Source organism: Salmo salar, chromosome ssa02 (genome assembly GCF_905237065.1).
Source record: "Salmo salar chromosome ssa02, Ssal_v3.1, whole genome shotgun sequence".
Lineage (NCBI taxonomy): Eukaryota > Metazoa > Chordata > Actinopteri > Salmoniformes > Salmonidae > Salmo > Salmo salar.
In genome coordinates this window covers 93,653,115-93,676,166 of record NC_059443.1, presented here as the reverse complement: position 1 = coordinate 93,676,166, position 23,052 = coordinate 93,653,115, and the positions used below count along the sequence as shown (strand labels likewise).

Here is a 23,052-nt window from a genome sequence, read left to right as displayed (position 1 = left end):
TTGATACCGACCTTCACTTTTTGACAGTGACGTTGTAAGCACCGTGCCAAAATGTATGGTCTGAAAGTCCACAACACCTGAGAAAAAAATTATGAAATCATTCTAAAGTAAAACAATTTGATATCGACCTTAAGATGTGGTTTCCACCGTGACAAAAGTATGTATTGTCTGAAAGTCCAAAACCACTGAGAATTAATTTTCACTTCATCTTCGGACAACACTGTCTTTTTAAAACCTTTGCTGCCCCGTGTGAGGATCGAACTCACGACCTTCAGATTATGAGACTGACGCGCTACCTACTGCGCTAACTAAGAACATTTAATCAACAAATCGAAAGAAAAAATTATCGATACCGACCTTCACTTTTTGACAGTGACGTTGTAAGCACCGTGCCAAAAAGTTAGGTCTGAAAAACCACAACACCTGAGAAAAAAACTATGATTTCATTCTAAAGTAAAACAATTTGATATCGACCTTAAGACGTGGTTTCCACCGTGACAAAAGTATGTATTGTCTGTAAGTCCAAAACCACAGAGAATTAATTTTCACCATCAGACAACGGTCTTTTTATAAGCTTTGCTGCCCCGTGTGAGGATCGAACTCACGACCTTTAGATTATGAGACTGACACGCTGCCTGCTGCACCAAGGAGGCACATTAAAGCATGAAGTGTAAGAAAAATATCGATACCAAATTTCAGATTAAAGACAGTGACGTTGTAAGCACCGTGCCAAAATGTATGGTCTGAAAGTCCACAACACCTAAGAAAAAACAATGATTTCATTCTAAAGTAAAAAATATAGATATCGATACCGACCTTCAGATTTTGACAGTGACGTTGTAAGCACCGTGCCAAAATGTATGGTCTGAAAGTCCACAACACCTAAGAAATAAACAATGATTTCATTCTAAAGTAAAAAATATAGATATCGATACCGACCTTCAGATTTTACAGTGACGTTGTAAGCACCGTGACAAAAGTATGTATCGTCTGAACGTCCAATAACACTGAGAATTAATTTTCACTTCATCTTCAGAAAACACTGTCTTTTTAAAAGCTTTGCTGCCCCTTTTGAGGATCGAACTCACGACCTTCAGATTATGAGACTGACGCACTGCCTGCTGCGCCAACGAGGCACATTTAAACCTTAAGCGTAAAGAAAAAATATCGATAACGACCTTCAGATTTTGACAGTGACGTTGTAAGCACCGTGCCAAAATGTATGGTCTGAAAAACCACAACACCTGAGAAAAAAACTATGATTTCATTCTAAAGTAAAACAATTTGATATCGACCTTAAGATGTGGTTTCCACCGTGACAAAAGTATGTATTGTCTGAAAGTCCAAAACCACTGAGAATTAATTTTCACCTTCGGACATCACTGTCTTTTTATAAGCTTTGCTGCCCCGTGTGAGGATCGAACTTACGACCTTCAAATTATGAGACTGACGCGCTGCCTGCTGCGCCAAAGAGGCACGTTAAAGCTTTAAGTGTAAGAAAAAATATTGATACCGACCTTCACTTTTTGACAGTGACGTTGTAAGCACCGTGCCAAAATGTATGGTCTGAAAGTCCACAACACCTGAGAAAAAAACTATGATTTCATTCTAAAGTAAAAAATATAGATATCGACCTTAAGATGTGGTATCCACCGTGACAAAAGTATGTATTGTCTGAAAGTCCAAAAACACTGAGAATTAATTTTCACCTTCAGACAAAACTGTCTTTTATAAGCTTTGCTGCCCCGTGTGAGGATCGAACTCACGACCTTCAGATTATGAGACTGACGCGGTGCCTGCTGCGCCAACAAGGAACGTTAAATCATTAAGTGTAAGAAAAAATATCGATACCGACCTTCACTTTTTGACAGTGACGATGTAAGCACCGTGCCAAAATGTATGGTCTGAAAGTCCACAACACCTGAGAAAAAAACTACGATTTCATTCTAAAGTAAAACAATTTGATATCGACCTTAAGACGTGGTTTCCACCGTGACAAAAGTATGTATTGTCTGTAAGTCCAAAACCACCGAGAATTAATTTTCACCATCAGACAACGGTCTTTTTAGAAGCTTTGCTGCCCCGTGTGAGGATCGAACTCACGACCTTTAGATTATGAGACTGACGCGCTGCCTGCTGCACCAAGGAGGCACATTAAAGCATGAAGTGTAAGAAAAAATATCGATACCAAATTTCAGATTTTGACAGTGACGTTGTAAGCACCGTGCCAAAATGTATGGTCTGAAAGTCCACAACACCTAAGAAAAAAACAATGATTTCATTCTAAAGTAAAAATATAGATATCGATACCGACCTTCAGATTTTGACAGTGACGTTGTAAGCACCGTGCCAAAATGTATGGTCTGAAAGTCCACAACACCTAAGAAATAAACAATGATTTCATTCTAAAGTAAAAAATATAGATATCGATACCGACCTTCAGATTTTACAGTGACGTTGTAAGCACCGTGACAAAAGTATGTATCGTCTGAACGTCCAATAACACTGAGAATTAATTTTCACTTCATCTTCAGAAAACACTGTCTTTTTAAAAGCTTTGCTGCCCCGTGTGAGGATCGAACTCACGACCTTCAGATTATGAGACTGACGCGCTGCCTGCTGCGCCAACGAGGCACTTTTAAACCTTAAGCGTAAAGAAAAATATCGATAACGACCTTCACATTTTGACAGTGACGTTGTAAGCACCGTGCCAAAATGTATGGTCTGAAAAACCACAACACCTGAGAAAAAAACAATGATTTCATTCTAAAGTAAAACAATTTGATATCGACCTTAAGATGTGGTTTCCACCGTGACAAAAGTATGTATTGTCTGAAAGTCCAAAACCACTGAGAATTAATTTTCACCTTCGGACAACACTGTCTTTTTATAAGCTTTGCTGCCCCGTGTGAGGATCGAACTTACGACCTTCAAATTATGAGACTGACGCGCTGCCTGCTGCGCCAAAGAGGCACATTAAAGCATTAAGTGTAAGAAAAAATATTGATACCGACCTTCACTTTTTGACAGTGACGTTGTAAGCACCGTGCCAAAATGTATGGTCTGAAAGTCCACAACACCTGAGAAAAAAATTATGAAATCATTCTAAAGTAAAACAATTTGATATCGACCTTAAGATGTGGTTTCCACCGTGACAAAAGTATGTATTGTCTGAAAGTCCAAAACCACTGAGAATTAATTTTCACTTCATCTTCAGACAACACTGTCTTTTTAAAACCTTTGCTGCCCCGTGTGAGGATCGAACTCACGACCTTCAGATTATGAGACTGACGCGCTACCTACTGCGCTAACTAAGAACATTTAATCAACAAATCGAAAGAAAAAATTATCGATACCGACCTTCACTTTTTGACAGTGACGTTGTAAGCACCGTGCCAAAAAGTTAGGTCTGAAAAACCACAACACCTGAGAAAAAAACTATGATTTCATTCTAAAGTAAAACAATTTGATATCGACCTTAAGACGTGGTTTCCACCGTGACAAAAGTATGTATTGTCTGTAAGTCCAAAACCACAGAGAATTAATTTTCACCATCAGACAACGGTCTTTTTATAAGCTTTGCTGCCCCGTGTGAGGATCGAACTCACGACCTTTAGATTATGAGACTGACGCGCTGCCTGCTGCACCAAGGAGGCACATTAAAGCATGAAGTGTAAGAAAAATATCGATACCAAATTTCAGATTAAAGACAGTGACGTTGTAAGCACCGTGCCAAAATGTATGGTCTGAAAGTCCACAACACCTAAGAAAAAAACAATGATTTCATTCTAAAGTAAAAATATAGATATCGATACCGACCTTCAGATTTTGACAGTGACGTTGTAAGCACCGTGCCAAAATGTATGGTCTGAAAGTCCACAACACCTAAGAAATAAACAATGATTTCATTCTAAAATAAAAATATAGATATCGATACCGACCTTCAGATTTTACAGTGACGTTGTAAGCACCGTGACAAAAGTATGTATCGTCTGAACGTCCAATAACACTGAGAATTAATTTTCACTTCATCTTCAGAAAACACTGTCTTTTTAAAAGCTTTGCTGCCCCTTTTGAGGATCGAACTCACGACCTTCAGATTATGAGACTGACGCACTGCCTGCTGCGCCAACGAGGCACTTTTAAACATTAAGCGTAAAGAAAAAATATCGATACCGACCTTCACATTTTGACAGTGACGTTGTAAGCACCGTGCCAAAATGTATGGTCTGAAAAACCACAACACCTGAGAAAAAAACTATGATTTCATTCTAAAGTAAAACAATTTGATATCGACCTTAAGATGTGGTTTCCACCGTGACAAAAGTATGTATTGTCTGAAAGTCCAAAACCACTGAGAATTAATTTTCACCTTCGGACATCACTGTCTTTTTATAAGCTTTGCTGCCCCGTGTGAGGATCGAACTTACGACCTTCAAATTATGAGACTGACGCGCTGCCTGCTGCGCCAAAGAGGCACGTTAAAGCTTTAAGTGTAAGAAAAAATATTGATACCGACCTTCACTTTTTGACAGTGACGTTGTAAGCACCGTGCCAAAATGTATGGTCTGAAAGTCCACAACACCTGAGAAAAAAACTATGATTTCATTCTAAAGTAAAAATATAGATATCGACCTTAAGATGTGGTATCCACCGTGACAAAAGTATGTATTGTCTGAAAGTCCAAAACCACTGAGAATTAATTTTCACCTTCAGACAAAACTGTCTTTTATAAGCTTTGCTGCCCCGTGTGAGGATCGAACTCACGACCTTCAGATTATGAGACTGACGCGGTGCCTGCTGCGCCAACAAGGAACATTAAATCATTAAGTGTAAGAAAAATATCGATACCGACCTTCACTTTTTGACAGTGACGTTGTAAGCACCGTGCCAAAATGTATGGTCTGAAAGTCCACAACACCTGAGAAAAAAACTATGATTTCATTCTAAAGTAAAACAATTTGATATCGACCTTAAGACGTGGTTTCCACCGTGACAAAAGTATGTATTGTCTGTAAGTCCAAAACCACCGAGAATTAATTTTCACCATCAGACAACGGTCTTTTTAGAAGCTTTGCTGCCCCGTGTGAGGATCGAACTCACGACCTTTAGATTATGAGACTGACGCGCTGCCTGCTGCACCAAGGAGGCACATTAAAGCATGAAGTGTAAGAAAAAATATCGATACCGAATTTCAGATTTTGACAGTGACGTTGTAAGCACCGTGCCAAAATGTATGGTCTGAAAGTCCACAACACCTAAGAAAAAAACAATGATTTCATTCTAAAGTAAAAAATATAGATATCGATACCGACCTTCAGATTTTGACAGTGACGTTGTAAGCACCGTGCCAAAATGTATGGTCTGAAAGTCCACAACACCTAAGAAATAAACAATGATTTCATTCTAAAGTAAAAAATATAGATATCGATACCGACCTTCAGATTTTACAGTGACGTTGTAAGCACCGTGACAAAAGTATGTATCGTCTGAACGTCCAATAACACTGAGAATTAATTTTCACTTCATCTTCAGACAACACTGTCTTTTTAAAAGCTTTGCTGCCCCGTGTGAGGATCGAACTCACGACCTTCAGATTATGAGACTGACGCGCTGCCTGCTGCGCCAACGAAGCACATTTAAACATTAAGCGTAAAGAAAAAATATCGATAACGACCTTCAGATTTTGACAGTGACGTTGTAAGCACCGTGCCAAAATGTATGGTCTGAAAAACCACAACACCTGAGAAAAAAACTATGATTTCATTCTAAAGTAAAACAATTTGATATCGACCTTAAGATGTGGTTTCCACCGTGACAAAAGTATGTATTGTCTGAAAGTCCAAAACCACTGAGAATTAATTTTCACTTTCTTCAGACATCACTGTCTTTTTATAAGCTTTGCTGCCCCGTGTGAGGATCGAACTTACGACCTTCAAATTATGAGACTGACGCGATGCCTGCTGCGCCAAAGAGGCACATTAAAGCATTAAGTGTAAGAAAAAATATTGATACCGACCTTCACTTTTTGACAGTGACGTTGTAATCACCGTGCCAAAATGTATGGTCTGAAAGTCCACAACACCTGAGAAAAAAATTATGAAATCATTCTAAAGTAAAACAATTTTATATCGAACTTAAGATGTGGTTTCCACCGTGACAAAAGTATGTATTGTCTGAAAGTCCAAAACCACTGAGAATTAATTTTCACCCTTCGGACATCAATGTCTTTTTATAAGCTTTGCTGCCCCGTGTGAGGATCGAACTTACGACCTTCAAATTATGAGACTGACGCGCTGCCTGCTGCGCCAAAGAGGCACATTAAAGAATTAAGCGTAAGAAAAATATTGATACCGACCTTCACTTTTTGACAGTGACGTTGTAAGCACCGTGCCAAAATGTATGGTCTGAAAGTCCACAACACCTGAGAAAAAAACTATGAAATCATTCTAAAGTAAAACAATATGATATCGACCTTAAGATGTGGTTTCCACCGTGACAAAAGTATGTATTGTCTGAAAGTCCAAAACCACTGAGAATTAATTTTCACTTCATCTTCGGACAACACTGTCTTTTTAAAACCTTTGCTGCCCCGTGTGAGGATCGAACTCACGACCTTCAGATTATGAGACTGACGCGCTACCTACTGCGCTAACTAAGAACATTTAATCAACAAATCGAAAGAAAAAATTATCGATACCGACCTTCACTTTTTGACTGCGACGTTGTAAGCACCGTGCCAAAATGTTAGGTCTGAAAAACCACAACACCTGAGAAAAAAACTATGATTTCATTCTAAAGTAAAACAATATGATATCGACCTTAAGACGTGGTTTCCACCATGACAAAAGTATGTATTGTCTGTAAGTCCAAAACAACTGAGAATTAATTTTCACCATCAGACAACGCTGTCTTTTTAAAAGCTTTGCTGCCCCGTGTGAGGATCGAACTCACGACCTTCAGATTATGAGACTGACGCGCTGCCTGCTGCACCAAGGAGGCACATTAAAGCATGAAGTGTAAAAAAATATCGATACCAATTTCAGATTAAGACAGTGACGTTGTAGCACCGTGCAAAATTTGTCTACACAACAAAAAAAATTATTCTAAAGTAAAAAATATAGATATCGATACCGACCTTCAGATTTTGACAGTGACGTTGTAAGCACCGTGCCAAAATGTATGGTCTGAAAGTCCACAACACCTAAGAAATAAACAATGATTTCATTCTAAAGTAAAAAATATAGATATCGATACCGACCTTCAGATCGTGACGTTGTAACCACCGTGACAAAAGTATGTATCGTCTGAACGTCCAATAACATCTGAGAATTAATTTTCACTTCATCTTCAGACAACACTGTCTTTTTAAAAGCTTTGCTGCCCCGTTTGAGGATCGAACTCACGACCTTCAGATTATGAGACTGACGCACTACCTGCTGCGCCAACGAGGCACATTTAAACCTTAAGCGTAAAGAAAAATATCGATAACGACCTTCAGATTTTGACAGTGACGTTGTAAGCACCGTGCCAAAATGTATGGTCTGAAAAACCAAAACACCTGAGAAAAAAACTATGATTTCATTCTAAAGTAAAACAATTTGATATCGACCTTAAGATGTGGTTTCCACCGTGACAAAAGTATGTATTGTCTGAAAGTCCAAAACCACTGAGAATTAATTTTCACCTTCAGACATCACTGTCTTTTTATAAGCTTTGCTGCCCCGTGTGAGGATCGAACTTACGACCTTCAAATTATGAGACTGACGCGCTGCCTGCTGCGCCAAAGAGGCACTTTAAAGCATTAAGCGTAAGAAAAAATATTGATACCGACCTTCACTTTTTGACAGTGACGTTGTAATCACCGTGCCAAAATGTATGGTCTGAAAATCCACAACACCTGAGAAAAAAATTATGATTTCATTCTAAAGTAAAACAATATTATATCGACCTTAAGATGTGGTATCCACCGTGACAAAAGTATGTATTGTCTGAAAGTCCAAAACAACTGAGAATTAATTTTCACTCTTCAGACAAAACTTTCTTTTAAAAGCTTTGCTGCCCCGTGTGAGGATCTAACTCACGACCTACAGATTATGAGACTGACGCGCTACCTACTGCGCCAACAAGGAACATTAAATCATTAAGAAATCGAAAGAAAAATATCGATACCGACCTTCACTTTTTGACAGTGACGATGTAAGCACCGTGCCAAAATGTATGGTCTGAAAGTCCACAACACCTGAGAAAAAAACTACGATTTCATTCTAAAGTAAAACAATTTGATATCGACCTTATGATGTGGTTTCCACCGTGACAAAAGTATGTATTGTCTGAAAGTCCAAAACCACTGAGAATTAATTTTCACCTTCGGACATCACTGTCTTTTTATAAGCTTTGCTGCCCCGTGTGAGGATCGAACTTACGACCTTCAAATTATGAGACTGACGCGCTGCCTGCTGCGCCAAAGAGGCACGTTAAAGCTTTAAGTGTAAGAAAAAATATTGATACCGACCTTCACTTTTTGACAGTGACGTTGTAAGCACCGTGCCAAAATGTATGGTCTGAAAGTCCACAACACCTGAGAAAAAAACTATGATTTCATTCTAAAGTAAAAAATATAGATATCGACCTTAAGATAGTGGTATCCACCGTGACAAAAGTATGTATCGTCTGAACGTCCAAAACCACTGAGAATTAATTTTCACTTTCTTCAGACAACACTGTCTTTTAAAAGCTTTGCTGCCCCGTGTGAGGATCGAACTCACGACCTTCAGATTATGAGACTGACGCGCTACCTGCTGCGCCAACAAGGAACATTAAATCATTAAGCGTAAAGAAAAAATATCGATACCGACCTTCACTTTTTGACAGTGACGTTGTAAGCACCGTGCCAAAATGTATGGTCTGAAAGTCCACAACACCTGAGAAAAAACTATGATTTCATTCTAAAGTAAAACAATTTGATATCGACCTTATGATTGGTTTCCACCGTGACAAAAGTATGTACTGTCTGAAAGTCCAAAACCACTGAGAATTAATTTTCACCTTCAGACAACACTGTCTTTTATAAGCTTTGCTGCCCCGTGTGAGGATCGAACTCACGACCTTCAGATTATGAAACTGACGCACTGCCTGCTGCGCCAACGAGGCACTTTAATTCATTAAGCGTAAGAAAAAATATCGATACCGACCTTCACTTTTTGACAGTGACGTTGTAAGCACCGTGCCAAAATGTATGGTCTGAAAAGCCACAACACCTGAGAAAAAAACTATGATTTCATTCTAAAGTAAAAAATATAGATATCGACCTTAAGATTGTGGTATCCACCGTGACAAAAATATGTATTGTCTGAACGTCCAATACATCTGAGAATTAATTTTCACTTCATCTTCAGACAAAACTTTCTTTTTAAAATCTTTGCTGCCCCGTGTGAGGATCGAACTCACGACCTTCAGATTATAGAGACTGACGCACTACCTACTGCACTAACAAGTCACATTACATTAAGACATCGAAATAAAAAATGATCGATACCGACCTTCAGATTTTGACAGTGACGTTGTAAGCACCGTGCCAAAATATATGGTCTGAAAGTCCACAACACCTAAGAAATAAACAATGATTTCATACCTCAGATTTTGACAGTGACGTTGTAAGCACCGTGACAAAAGTATGTATCGTCTGAACGTCAAACCACTGATTAATTCTCACTTAATCTTCAGAAAACACTGTCTTTTTAAAAGCTTTGCTGCCCCATGTGTGAGATCGAACTCAAGATTATGAGACTGACGCGCTATCTGCTGCGCCAACGAAGAACTTTTAAAATTAAGCGTAGAAAAATATCGATAACGACCTTCAGATTTTGACAGTGACGTTGTAAGCACCGTGACAAAAGTATGTATCGTCTGAACGTCCAATACCACTTAGAATTAATTTTCACTTCATCTTCAGAAAACACTTTTTTTTTAAAAGCTTTGCTGCCCCGTGTGAGGATCGAACTCACGACCTTCAGATTATGAGACTGACGCGCTGCCTGCTGCGCCAACAAGGCACTTCTAAACATTAAGTCGTAAAGAAAAAATATCGATAACGACATTCACTTTTTCACAGTGACGTTGTAAGCACCGTGCCAAAATGTATGGTCTGAAAAACCACAACACCTGAGAAAAAACAATGATTTCATTCTAAAGTAAAAATATAGATATCGATACCGACCTTCAGATTTTGACAGTGACGTTGTAAGCACCGTGACAAAAGTATGTATCGTCTGAACGTCCAATACCACTGAGAATTAATTTTCACTTCATCTTCAGACAACACTGTTTTTTAAAAGCTTTGCTGCCCCGTGTGAGGATCGAACTCACGACCTTCAGATTATGAGACTGACGCGCTACCTGCTGCACCAACGAGGCACTTTTAAACATTAAGCGTAAAGAAAAATATCGATAACGACCTTCAGATTTTGACAGAGACGTTGTAAGCACCGTGCCAAAATGTATGGTCTGAAAATCCACATCACCTGAGAAAAAAACAATGATTTCATTCTAAAGTAAAAATATAGATATCGACCTTAAGATGTGGTATCCACCGTGACAAAAGTATGTATTGTCTGAAAGTCCAAAACCACCGAGAATTAATTTTCCCTTCATCTTCAGACAACACTTTTTTATTAAAAGCTTTGCTGCCCCGTGTGAGGATCGAACTCACGACCTTCAGATTATGAGACTGACGCGCTACCTACTGCGCTAACGAGGCACATTTAATCAACAAATCGAAAGAAAAATTATCAATACCGACCTTCACTTTTTGACAGTGACGTTGTAAGCACCGTGCCAAAATGTATGGTCTGAAAAACCACAACACCTGAGAAAAAAACTATGATTTCATTCTAAAGTAAAACAATTTGATATCGACCTTAAGATGTGGTTTCCACCGTGACAAAAGTATGTATTGTCTGAAAGTCCAAAAGCACTGAGAATTAATTTTCACCATCAGACAACAGTCTTTATATAAGCTTTGCTGCCCCTTGTGAGGATCGAACTCACGACCTTCAGATTATGAGACTGACGCGCTGCCTGCTGCACCAACGAGGCAAATTTAATCATTTAGTGTAAGAAAAAATATCGATACCAACCTTCAGATTTTGACACTGACGTTGTAAGCACCGTGCCAAAATGTATGGTCTGAAAGTCCACAACACCTGAGAAAAAAACTATGATTTCATTCGAAAGTAAGAAATATAGATATCGACCTTAAGATGTGGTATCCACCGAAACAAAAGTATGTATTGTCTGAAAGTCCAAAACCACTGAGAATTAATTTTCACCTTCAGACAACACTGTCTTTTTATAAGCTTTGCTGACCCGTGTGAGGATCGAACTCACGACCTTCGGATTATGAGACTGACGCGCTGCCTGCTGCACCAACCAGGCACATTAAAGCATTAAGTGTAAGAAAAAATATCGATACCGACCTTCAGATTTTGACAGTGACGTTGTAAGCGCCGTGCCAAAATGTATGGTCTGAAAGTCCACAACACCTAAGAAAAAAACAATGATTTCATTCTAAAGTAAAAAATATAGATATCGATACCGACCTTCAGATTTTACAGTGACGTTGTAAGCACCGTGACAAAAGTATGTATAGTCTGAACGTCCAATACCACTGAGAATTCATTTTCACTTCATCTTCAGAAAACACTGTCTTTTTAAGAGCTTTGCTGCCCCGTGTGAGGATCGAACTCACGACCTTCAGATTATGAGACTGACGCGCTACCTACTGCGCTAACGAAGCACATTTAATCAACAAATCGAAAGAAAAATTATCGATACCGACCTTCACTTTTTGACAGTGACGTTGTAAGCACCGTGCCAAAATGTATGGTCTGAAAAACCACAACACCTGAGAAAAAAACAATGATTTCATTCTAAAGTAAAACAATTTGATATTGACCTTAAGATGTGGTTTCCACCGTGACAAAAGTATGTATTGTCTGAAAGTCCAAAACGACTGAGAATTAATTTTCACCTTCAGACAACACCGTCTTTCTATAAACTTTGCTGCCCAGTGTGAGGATCAAACTCACGACCTTCAGATTATGAGACTGACGCGCTGCACGCTGCGCCAACGAGGCACTTTTAGACATAGAGCGTAAAGAAAAAATATCGATAACGACCTTCAGATTTTGATAGTGACGTTGTAAGCACCGTGCCAAAATGTATGGTCTGAAAGTCCACATCACCTGAGAAAAAAACAATGATTTCATTATAAAGTAAAAAATATAGATATGGATACCGACCTTCAGATTTTGACAGTGACGTTGTAAGCACCGTGACAAAAGTATGTATTGTCTGAACGTCCAATACCACTGAGAATTAATTTTCACTTCATCTTCAGAAAACACTTTTTTTTTAAAAGATTTGCTGCCCCGTGTGAGGATCGAACTCACTACCTTCAGATTATGAGCCTGACGCGCTGCCTGCTGCGCCAACGAGGCACTTTTAAACATTAAGCGTAAAGAAAAAATATCGATAATGACTTTCACTTTTTGACAGTGACGTTGTAAGCACCGTGCCAAAATGTATGGTCTGAAAAACCACAACACCTTAGAAAAAAACAATGATTTCATTCTAAAGTAAAAAATATAGATATCGACCTTAAGATGTGGTATCCACTGTGACAAAAGTATGTATTGTCTGGAAGTCCAAAACCACTGAGAATTAATTTTCACTTGATCTTCAGAAAACACTTTCTTATTAAAAGCTTTGCTGCCCCGTGTGAGGATCGAACTCACGACCTTCAGATTATGAGACTGACGCGCTACCTACTGCGCTAACGAGGTACATTTAATCAACAAATCGAAAGAAAAAATTATCGATACCGACCTTCACTTTTTGACAGTGACGTTGTAAGCACCGTGCCAAAATGTATGGTCTGAAAAACCACAACACCTGAGAAAAAAACTATGATTTCATTCTAAAGTAAAACAATTTGATATCGACCTTAAGATGTGGTTTCCACCGTGACAAAAGTATGTATTGTCTGAAAGTCCAAAACCACTGAGAATTAATTTTCACCTTCAGACAACACTGTCTTTTTATAAGCTTTGCTGACCCGTGTGAGGATCGAACTCACGACCTTCAGATTATGAGACTGACGCGCTGCCTGCTGCGCCAACGAGGAACTTCTAAACATTAAGCGTAAAGAAAAAATATCGATAACGACCTTCAGATTTTGACAGTGACGTTGTAAGCACCGTGCCAAAATGTATGGTCTGAAAGTCGACATCACCTGAGAAAAAAACTATGATTTCATTCTAAAGTAAAAAATATAGATATGGATACCGACCTTCAGATTTTGACAGTGACGTTGTAAGCACCGTGACAAAAGTATGTATCGTCTGAACGTCCAATACCACTGAGAATTAATTTTCACTTCATCTTCAGAAAACACTGTTTTTTTAAAAGCTTTGCTGCCCCGTGTGAGGATCGAACTCACGACCTTCAGATTATGAGACTGACGCGCTGCCTGCTGCGCCAACGAGGCACTTTTAAACATTAAGCGTAAAGAAAAAATATCGATAATGACTTTCACTTTTTGACAGTGACGTTGTAAGCACCGTGCCAAAATGTATGGTCTGAAAAACCACAACACCTGAGAAAAAAACAATGATTTCATTCTAAAGTAAAAAATATAGATATCGACCTTAAGATGTGGTATCCACTGTGACAAAAGTATGTATTGTCTGGATGTCCAAAACCACTGAGAATTAATTTTAACTTCATCTTCAGACAACACTTTCTTATTAAAAGCTTTGCTGCCCCGTGTGAGGATCGAACTCACGACCTTCAGATTATGAGACTGACGCACTGCATGCTGCGCCAACGAGGCACTTTTAAACATTAAGCGTAAAGAAAAAATATCGATAATGACTTTCACTTTTTGACAGTGACGTTGTAAGCACCGTGCCAAAATGTATGGTCTGAAAAACCACAACACCTGAGAAAAAAACAATGATTTCATTCTAAAGTAAAACAATTTGATATCGACCTTAAGATGTGGTTTCCACCGTGACAAAAGTATGTATTGTCTGAAAGTCCAAAACATCTGAGAATTAATTGTCACTTATTCTTCAGACAACACTTTCTTTTTAAAATCTTTGCTGCCCCGTGTGAGGATGTAACTCACGACCTTCAGATTATGAGACTGACGCGCTACCTACTGCGCTAACGAAGCACATTTAATCAACAAATCGAAAGAAAAAATTATCGATACCGACCTTCACTTTTTGACAGAGACGTTGTAAGCACCGTGCCAAAATGTATGGTCTGAATGTCGACATCACCTGAGAAAAAAAGAATGATTTCATTCTAAAGTAAAAAATATAGATATCGATACCGACCTTCAGATTTTGACAGAGACGTTGTAAGCACCGTGCCAAAATGTATGTTCTGAATGTCGACATCACCTGAGAAAAAAACAATGATTTCATTCTAAAGTAAAAAATATAGATATCGATACCGACCTTCAGATTTTGACAGTGACGTTGTAAGCACCGTGACAAAAGTATGTATCGTCTGAACGTCCAATACCACTGAGAATTAATTTTCACTTCATCTTCAGAAAACACTGTCTTTCAAAAGCTTTGCTGCTCAGTCTGAGGATCGAACTCACGACCTTCAAATTATGAGACTGACGCACTGCCTGCTGCGCCAACAAGGCACTTTTAAACATTAAGCGTAAAGAAAAAATATCGATAACGACTTTCAGATTTTGACAGAGACGTTGTAAGCACCGTGCCAAAATGTATGGTCTGAAAGTCCATATCACCTGAGAAAAAAACAATGATTTCATTCTAAAGTAAAAAATATAGATATCGACCTTAAGATGTGGTATCCACTGTGACAAAAGTATGTATTGTCTGAAAGTCCAAAACCACTGAGAATTAATTTTCACTTCATCTTCAGACAACACTGTCTTTTTAAAAGCTTTGCTGCCCCGTGTGAGGATCGAACTCACGACCTTCAAATTATGAGACTGACGCGCTACCTACTGCGCTAACGAGGCACAGTTCATCAACAAATCGAAAGAAGATATTATCGATACCGACCTTCACTTTTTGACAGTGACGTTGTAAGCACCGTGCCAAAATGTATGGTCTGAAAAACCACAACACCTGAGAAAAAAACTATGATTTCATTCTAAAGTAAAACAATTTGATATCGACCTTAAGACGTGGTTTCCACCGTGACAAAAGTATGTATTGTCTGTAAGTCCAAAACCACTGAGAATTAATTTTCACCATCAGACAACAGTCGTTTTATAAGCTTTGTTGCCCTGTGTGAGGATCGAACTCACGACCTTTAGATTATGAGACTGACGCGCTGCCTGCTGCACCAACGAGGTACATTAAAGCATGAAGTGTAAGAAAAAATATCGATACCGACCTTCAGATTTTGACAGTGACGTTGTAGCCACCGTGCCAAAATGTATGGTCTGAAAGTCCACAACACCTATGAAAAAAACAATGATTTCATTCTAAAGTAAAAAATATAGATATCGATTCCGACCTTCAGATTTTGACAGTGACGTTGTAAGCACCGTGCCAAAATGTATGGTCTGAAAGTCCACAACACCTAAGAAATAAACAATGATTTCATTCTAAAGTAAAAAATATAGATATCTATACCGACCTTCAGATTTTACAGTGACGTTGTAAGCACCGTGACAAAAGTATGTATTGTCTGAAAGTCCAAAACCACTGAGAATTAATTTTCACCTTCAGACAAAACTGTCGTTTAAAGGCTTTGCTGCCCCGTGTGAGGATCGAACTCACGACCTTCAGATTATGAGACTGACGCGCTGCCTGCTGCGCCAACAGGGCACGTTAAATCATTAAGTGTAAGAAAAAATATCGATACCGACCTTCACTTTTTGACAGTGACGATGTAAGCACCGTGCCAAAATGTATGTTCTGAAAGTCCACAACACCTGAGAAAAAAACTATGATTTCATTCTAAAGTAAAACAATTTGATATCGACCTTAAGATGTGGTATCCACCGTGACAAAAATATGTATTGTCTGAAAGTCCAAAACATCTGAGAATTAATTGTCACTTCATCTTCAGACAAAACTTTCTTTTTAAAATCTTTGCTGCCAAAGGTGAGGATCGAACTCACGACCTTCAGATTATAAGACTGATGCACTACCTACTGCGCTAACGAGTCACATTACATGAAGACATCGAAATAAGAAATGATCGATACCGACCTTCAGATTTTGACAGTGACGTTGAAAGCACCGTGCCAAAATGTATGGTCTGAAAGTCCACAACACCTAAGAAATAAACAATGATTTCATTCTAAAGTAAAAAATATAGATATCGATACCGACCTTCAGATTTTGACAGTGACGTTGTAAGCACCGTGACAAAAGTATGTATCGTCTGAACGTCCAATACCACTGAGAATTAATTTTCACTTCATCTTCAGAAAACACTGTCTTTTTAAAAGCTTTGCTGCCCCGTGTGAGGATCGAACTCACGACCTTCAGATTATGAGACTGACGCGCTACCTACTGCGCTAACGAGGCACATTTAATCAAGAAATCGAAAGAAAAAATTATCGATACCGACATTCACTTTTTGACAGTGACGTTGTAAGCACCGTGCCAAAATGTATGGTCTGAAAAACCACAACACCTGAGAAAAAAATTATGATTTCATTCTAAAGTAAAACAATTTGATATCGACCTTAAGATGTGGTTTCCACCGTGACAAAAGTATGTATTGTCTGAAAGTCCAAAACCACTGAGAATTAATTTTCACTTCATCTTCGGACAACACTGTCTTTTTAAAAGCTTTGCTGCTCGTGTGAGGATCGAACTCACGACCTTTAGATTATGAGACTGACGCGCTACCTACTGCGCTAACTAAGAACATTTAATGAACAAATCGAAAGAAAAAATTAGCGATACCGACCTTCACTTTTTGACAGTGACGTTGTAAGCACCGTGCCAAAATGTTAGGTCTGAAAAACCACAACACCTGAGAAAAAAACTATGATTTCATTCTAAAGTAAAACAATTTGATATCGACCTTAAGACGTGGTTTCCACCGTGACAAAAGTATGTATTGTCTGTAAGTCCAAAACCACTGAGAATTAATTTTCACCATCAGACAACTGTCTTTTTATAAGCTTTGCTGCCTCGTGTGAGGAACGAACTCACGACCTTTAGATTATGAGACTGACGCGCTGCCTGCTGCACCAACGAGGAACATTAAAGCATGAAGTGTAAGAAGAAATATCGATACCAAATTTCTGATTTTGACAGTGACGTTGTAACCACCGTGCCAAAATGTATGGTCTGAAAGTCCACAACACCTAAGAAAAAAACAATGATTTCATTCTAAAGTAAAAAATATAGATATCGATACAGACCTTCAGATTTTACAGTGACGTTGTAAGCACCGTGACAAAAGTATGTATTGTCTGAAAGTCCAAAACCACTGAGAATTAATTTTAACCTTCAGACAAAACTGTCTTTTATAAGCTTTGCTGCCCCGTGTGAGGATCGAACTCACGACCTTCAGATTATGAGACTGATGCGCTGCCTGCGCGCCAACAACGCACGTTAAATCATTAAGTGTAAGAAATAATATCGATACCGACCTTCACTTTTTGACAGTGACGATGTAAGCACCGTGCCAAAATGTATGGTCTGAAAGTCCACAACACCTGAGAAAAAAACTATGATTTCATTCTAAAGTAAAACAATTTGATATCGACCTTATGATGTGGTTTCCACCGTGACAAAAGTATGTACTGTCTGAAAGTCCAAAACACTGAGAATTTATTTTCACCTTCAGACTACAGTATCATTTTATAAACTTTGCTGCCCCATGTGAGGATCGAACTCACGACCTTCAGATTATGAGACTGACGCACTGCCTGCTGCGCCAACGAGGCACATTAATTCATTAAGTGTAAGAAAAAATATCGATACCGACCTTCACTTTTTGACAGTGACGTTGTAAGCACCGTGCCAAAATGTATGGTCTGAAAAACCACAACACCTGAGAAAAAAACAATGATTTCATTCTAAAGTAAAACAATTTGATATCGACCTTAAGATGTGGTTTCCACCGTGACAAAAGTATGTATTGTCTGAAAGTCCAAAACCACTGAGAATTAATTTTCACCTTCAGACAACACTGTCTTTTTATAAGCTTTGCTGACCCGTGTGAGGATCGAACTCACGACCTTCGGATTATGAGACTGACGCGCTGCCTGCTGCACCAACCAGGCACATTAAAGCATTAAGTGTAAGAAAAAATATCGATACCGACCTTCAGATTTTGACAGTGACGTTGTAAGCGCCGTGCCAAAATGTATGGTCTGAAAGTCCACAACACCTAAGAAAAAAACAATGATTTCATTCTAAAGTAAAAAATATAGATATCGATACCGACCTTCAGATTTTACAGTGACGTTGTAAGCACCGTGACAAAAGTATGTATAGTCTGAACGTCCAATACCACTGAGAATTCATTTTCACTTCATCTTCAGAAAACACTGTCTTTTTAAGAGCTTTGCTGCCCCGTGTGAGGATCGAACTCACGACCTTCAGATTATGAGACTGACGCGCTACCTACTGCGCTAACGAAGCACATTTAATCAACAAATCGAAAGAAAAAATTATCGATACCGACCTTCACTTTTTGACAGTGACGTTGTAAGCACCGTGCCAAAATGTATGGTCTGAAAAACCACAACACCTGAGAAAAAAACAATGATTTCATTCTAAAGTAAAACAATTTGATATTGACCTTAAGATGTGGTTTCCACCGTGACAAAAGTATGTATTGTCTGAAAGTCCAAAACGACTGAGAATTAATTTTCACCTTCAGACAACACTGTCTTTCTATAAACTTTGCTGCCCAGTGTAAGGATCGAACTCACGACCTTCAGATTATGAGACTGACGCGCTGCACGCTGCGCCAACGAGGCACTTTTAGACATAGAGCGTAAAGAAAAAATATCGATAACGACCTTCAGATTTTGATAGTGACGTTGTAAGCACCGTGCCAAAATGTATGGTCTGAAAGTCCACATCACCTGAGAAAAAAACAATGATTTCATTATAAAGTAAAAAATATAGATATGGATACCGACCTTCAGATTTTGACAGTGACGTTGTAAGCACCGTGACAAAAGGATGTATTGTCTGAACGTCCAATACCACTGAGAATTAATTTTCACTTCATCTTCAGAAAACACTTTTTTTTTAAAAGATTTGCTGCCCCGTGTGAGGATCGAACTCACTACCTTCAGATTGTGAGCCTGACGCGCTGCCTGCTGCGCCAACGAGGCACTTTTAAACATTAAGCGTAAAGAAAAAATATCGATAATGACTTTCACTTTTTGACAGTGACGTTGTAAGCACCGTGCCAAAATGTATGGTCTGAAAAACCACAACACCTTAGAAAAAAACAATGATTTCATTCTAAAGTAAAAAATATAGATATCGACCTTAAGATGTGTTATCCACTGTGACAAAAGTATGTATTGTCTGGAAGTCCAAAACCACTGAGAATTAATTTTCACTTGATCTTCAGAAAACACTTTCTTATTAAAAGCTTTGCTGCCCCGTGTGAGGATCGAACTCACGACCTTCAGATTATGAGACTGACGCGCTACCTACTGCGCTAACGAGGTACATTTAATCAACAAATCGAAAGAAAAAATTATCAATACCGACCTTCACTTTTTGACAGTGACGTTGTAAGCACCGTGCCAAAATGTATGGTCTGAAAAACCACAACACCTGAGAAAAAAACTATGATTTCATTCTAAAGTAAAACAATTTGATATCGACCTTAAGATGTGGTTTCCACCGTGACAAAAGTATGTATTGTCTGAAAGTCCAAAACCACTGAGAATTAATTTTCACCTTCAGACAACACTGTCTTTTTATAAGCTTTGCTGACCCGTGTGAGGATCAAACTCACGACCTTCAGATTATGAGACTGACGCGCTGCCTGCTGCGCCAACGAGGAACTTCTAAACATTAAGCGTAAAGAAAAAATATCGATAACGACCTTCAGATTTTGACAGTGACATTGTAAGCACCGTGCCAAAATGTATGGTCTGAAAGTCGACATCACCTGAGAAAAAAACTATGATTTCATTCTAAAGTAAAAAATATAGATATGGATACCGACCTTCAGATTTTGACAGTGACGTTGTAAGCACCGTGACAAAAGTATGTATCGTCTGAACGTCCAATACCACTGAGAATTAATTTTCACTTCATCTTCAGAAAACACTGTTTTTTTAAAAGCTTTCTTCCCCGTGTGAGGATCGAACTCACGACCTTCAGATTATGAGACTGACGCGCTGCCTGCTGCGCCAACGAGGCACTTTTAAACATTAAGCGTAAAGAAAAAATATCGATAATGACTTTCACTTTTTGACAGTGACGTTGTAAGCACCGTGCCAAAATGTATGGTCTGAAAAACCACAACACCTGAGAAAAAAACAATGATTTCATTCTAAAGTAAAAAATATAGATATCGACCTTAAGATGTGGTATCCACTGTGACAAAAGTATGTATTGTCTGGATGTCCAAAACCACTGAGAATTAATTTTAACTTCATCTTCAGACAACACTTTCTTATTAAAAGCTTTGCTGCCCCGTGTGAGGATCGAACTCACGACCTTCAGATTATGAGACTGACGCACTGCATGCTGCGCCAACGAGGCACTTTTAAACATTAAGCGTAAAGAAAAAATATCGATAATGACTTTCACTTTTTGACAGTGACGTTGTAAGCACCGTGCCAAAATGTATGGTCTGAAAAACCACAACACCTGAGAAAAAAACAATGATTTCATTCTAAAGTAAAAAATATAGATATCGACCTTAAGATGTGTTATCCACTGTGACAAAAGTATGTATTGTCTGGAAGTCCAAAACCACTGAGAATTAATTTTCACTTGATCTTCAGAAAACACTTTCTTATTAAAAGCTTTGCTGCCCCGTGTGAGGATCGAACTCACGACCTTCAGATTATGAGACTGACGCGCTACCTACTGCGCTAACGAGGTACATTTAATCAACAAATCGAAAGAAAAAATTATCAATACCGACCTTCACTTTTTGACAGTGACGTTGTAAGCACCGTGCCAAAATGTATGGTCTGAAAAACCACAACACCTGAGAAAAAAACTATGATTTCATTCTAAAGTAAAACAATTTGATATCGACCTTAAGATGTGGTTTCCACCGTGACAAAACGATGTATTGTCTGAAAGTCCAAAACCACTGAGAATTAATTTTCACCTTCAGACAACACTGTCTTTTTATAAGCTTTGCTGACCCGTGTGAGGATCAAACTCACGACCTTCAGATTATGAGACTGACGCGCTGCCTGCTGCGCCAACGAGGAACTTCTAAACATTAAGCGTAAAGAAAAAATATCGATAACGACCTTCAGATTTTGACAGTGACATTGTAAGCACCGTGCCAAAATGTATGGTCTGAAAGTCGACATCACCTGAGAAAAAAACTATGATTTCATTCTAAAGTAAAAAATATAGATATGGATACCGACCTTCAGATTTTGACAGTGACGTTGTAAGCACCGTGACAAAAGTATGTATCGTCTGAACGTCCAATACCACTGAGAATTAATTTTCACTTCATCTTCAGAAAACACTGTTTTTTTAAAAGCTTTCTTCCCCGTGTGAGGATCGAACTCACGACCTTCAGATTATGAGACTGACGCGCTGCCTGCTGCGCCAACGAGGCACTTTTAAACATTAAGCGTAAAGAAAAATATCGATAATGACTTTCACTTTTTGACAGTGACGTTGTAAGCACCGTGCCAAAATGTATGGTCTGAAAAACCACAACACCTGAGAAAAAAACAATGATTTCATTCTAAAGTAAAAAATATAGATATCGACCTTAAGATGTGGTATCCACTGTGACAGAAGTATGTATTGTCTGGATTTCCAAAACCACTGAGAATTAATTTTAACTTCATCTTCAGACAACACTTTCTTATTAAAAGCTTTGCTGCCCCGTGTGAGGATCGAACTCACGACCTTCAGATTATGAGACTGACGCACTGCATGCTGCGCCAACGAGGCACTTTTAAACATTAAGCGTAAAGAAAAAATATCGATAATGACTTTCACTTTTTGACAGTGACGTTGTAAGCACCGTGCCAAAATGTATGGTCTGAAAAACCACAACACCTGAGAAAAAAACAATGATTTCATTCTAAAGTAAAAAATATAGATATCGACCTTAAGATGTGGTATCCACTGTGACAAAAGTATGTATTGTCTGGAAGTCCAAAACCACTGAGAATTAATTTTAACTTCATCTTCAGACAACACTTTCTTATTAAAAGCTTTGCTGCCCTGTGTGAGGATCGAACTCACGACCTTCAGATTATGAGACTGACGCGCTACCTACTGCGCTAACGAGGCACATTTAATCAACAAATCGAAAGAAAAAATTATCAATACCGACCTTCACTTTTTGACAGTGACGTTGTAAGCACCGTGCCAAAATGTATGGTCTGAAAAACCACAACACCTGAGAAAAAAACAATGATTTCATTCTAAAGTAAAACAATTTGATATCGACCTTAAGATGTGGTTTCCACCGTGACAAAAGTATGTATTGTCTGAAAGTCCAAAACCACTGAGAATTAATTTTCACCTTCAGACAACACTGTCTTTTTATAAGCTTTGCTAACCCGTGTGAGGATCGAACTCACGACCTTCGGATTATGAGACTGACGCGCTGCCTGCTGCACCAACCAGGCACATTAAAGCATTAAGTGTAAGAAAAAATATCGATACCGACCTTCAGATTTTGACAGTGACGTTGTAAGCACCGTGCCAAAATGTATGGTCTGAAAGTCCACAACACCTAAGAAAAAAACAATGATTTCATTCTAAAGTAAAAAATATAGACATCGATACCGACCTTCAGATTTTACAGTGACGTTGTAAGCACCGTGACAAAAGT

The 23,052-nt window shown here is 38.6% G+C and overlaps 14 non-coding genes across 14 annotated transcripts; all 14 read right to left on the bottom strand.

Annotated features, from left to right (window-relative positions):
• Nucleotides 1–2,561: 2,561 nt before the first annotated feature.
• On the bottom strand, nt 2,562–2,634 carry trnam-cau (transfer RNA methionine (anticodon CAU)). The gene has a single exon. It is a non-coding gene; the product is annotated as a tRNA-Met (tRNA).
• Nucleotides 2,635–10,343: 7,709 nt separating this feature from the next.
• On the bottom strand, nt 10,344–10,416 carry trnam-cau (transfer RNA methionine (anticodon CAU)). The gene has a single exon. It is a non-coding gene; the product is annotated as a tRNA-Met (tRNA).
• A 270-nt stretch (nt 10,417–10,686) lies between these two features.
• Nucleotides 10,687–10,759, bottom strand: trnam-cau (transfer RNA methionine (anticodon CAU)). The gene has a single exon. It is a non-coding gene; the product is annotated as a tRNA-Met (tRNA).
• Nucleotides 10,760–11,724: 965 nt separating this feature from the next.
• Nucleotides 11,725–11,797, bottom strand: trnam-cau (transfer RNA methionine (anticodon CAU)). Its single transcript has one exon. It is a non-coding gene; the product is annotated as a tRNA-Met (tRNA).
• Nucleotides 11,798–12,772: 975 nt separating this feature from the next.
• trnam-cau (transfer RNA methionine (anticodon CAU)) lies at nt 12,773–12,845 on the bottom strand. Its single transcript has one exon. It is a non-coding gene; the product is annotated as a tRNA-Met (tRNA).
• A 631-nt stretch (nt 12,846–13,476) lies between these two features.
• trnam-cau (transfer RNA methionine (anticodon CAU)) lies at nt 13,477–13,549 on the bottom strand. Its single transcript has one exon. It is a non-coding gene; the product is annotated as a tRNA-Met (tRNA).
• Nucleotides 13,550–14,997: 1,448 nt separating this feature from the next.
• trnam-cau (transfer RNA methionine (anticodon CAU)) lies at nt 14,998–15,070 on the bottom strand. The gene has a single exon. It is a non-coding gene; the product is annotated as a tRNA-Met (tRNA).
• A 744-nt stretch (nt 15,071–15,814) lies between these two features.
• On the bottom strand, nt 15,815–15,887 carry trnam-cau (transfer RNA methionine (anticodon CAU)). The gene has a single exon. It is a non-coding gene; the product is annotated as a tRNA-Met (tRNA).
• Nucleotides 15,888–16,522: 635 nt separating this feature from the next.
• On the bottom strand, nt 16,523–16,595 carry trnam-cau (transfer RNA methionine (anticodon CAU)). Its single transcript has one exon. It is a non-coding gene; the product is annotated as a tRNA-Met (tRNA).
• A 2,003-nt stretch (nt 16,596–18,598) lies between these two features.
• trnam-cau (transfer RNA methionine (anticodon CAU)) lies at nt 18,599–18,671 on the bottom strand. The gene has a single exon. It is a non-coding gene; the product is annotated as a tRNA-Met (tRNA).
• Nucleotides 18,672–19,302: 631 nt separating this feature from the next.
• Nucleotides 19,303–19,375, bottom strand: trnav-cac (transfer RNA valine (anticodon CAC)). The gene has a single exon. It is a non-coding gene; the product is annotated as a tRNA-Val (tRNA).
• A 272-nt stretch (nt 19,376–19,647) lies between these two features.
• trnam-cau (transfer RNA methionine (anticodon CAU)) lies at nt 19,648–19,720 on the bottom strand. The gene has a single exon. It is a non-coding gene; the product is annotated as a tRNA-Met (tRNA).
• A 1,320-nt stretch (nt 19,721–21,040) lies between these two features.
• Nucleotides 21,041–21,113, bottom strand: trnam-cau (transfer RNA methionine (anticodon CAU)). The gene has a single exon. It is a non-coding gene; the product is annotated as a tRNA-Met (tRNA).
• Nucleotides 21,114–22,432: 1,319 nt separating this feature from the next.
• On the bottom strand, nt 22,433–22,505 carry trnam-cau (transfer RNA methionine (anticodon CAU)). Its single transcript has one exon. It is a non-coding gene; the product is annotated as a tRNA-Met (tRNA).
• Nucleotides 22,506–23,052: the final 547 nt, after the last annotated feature.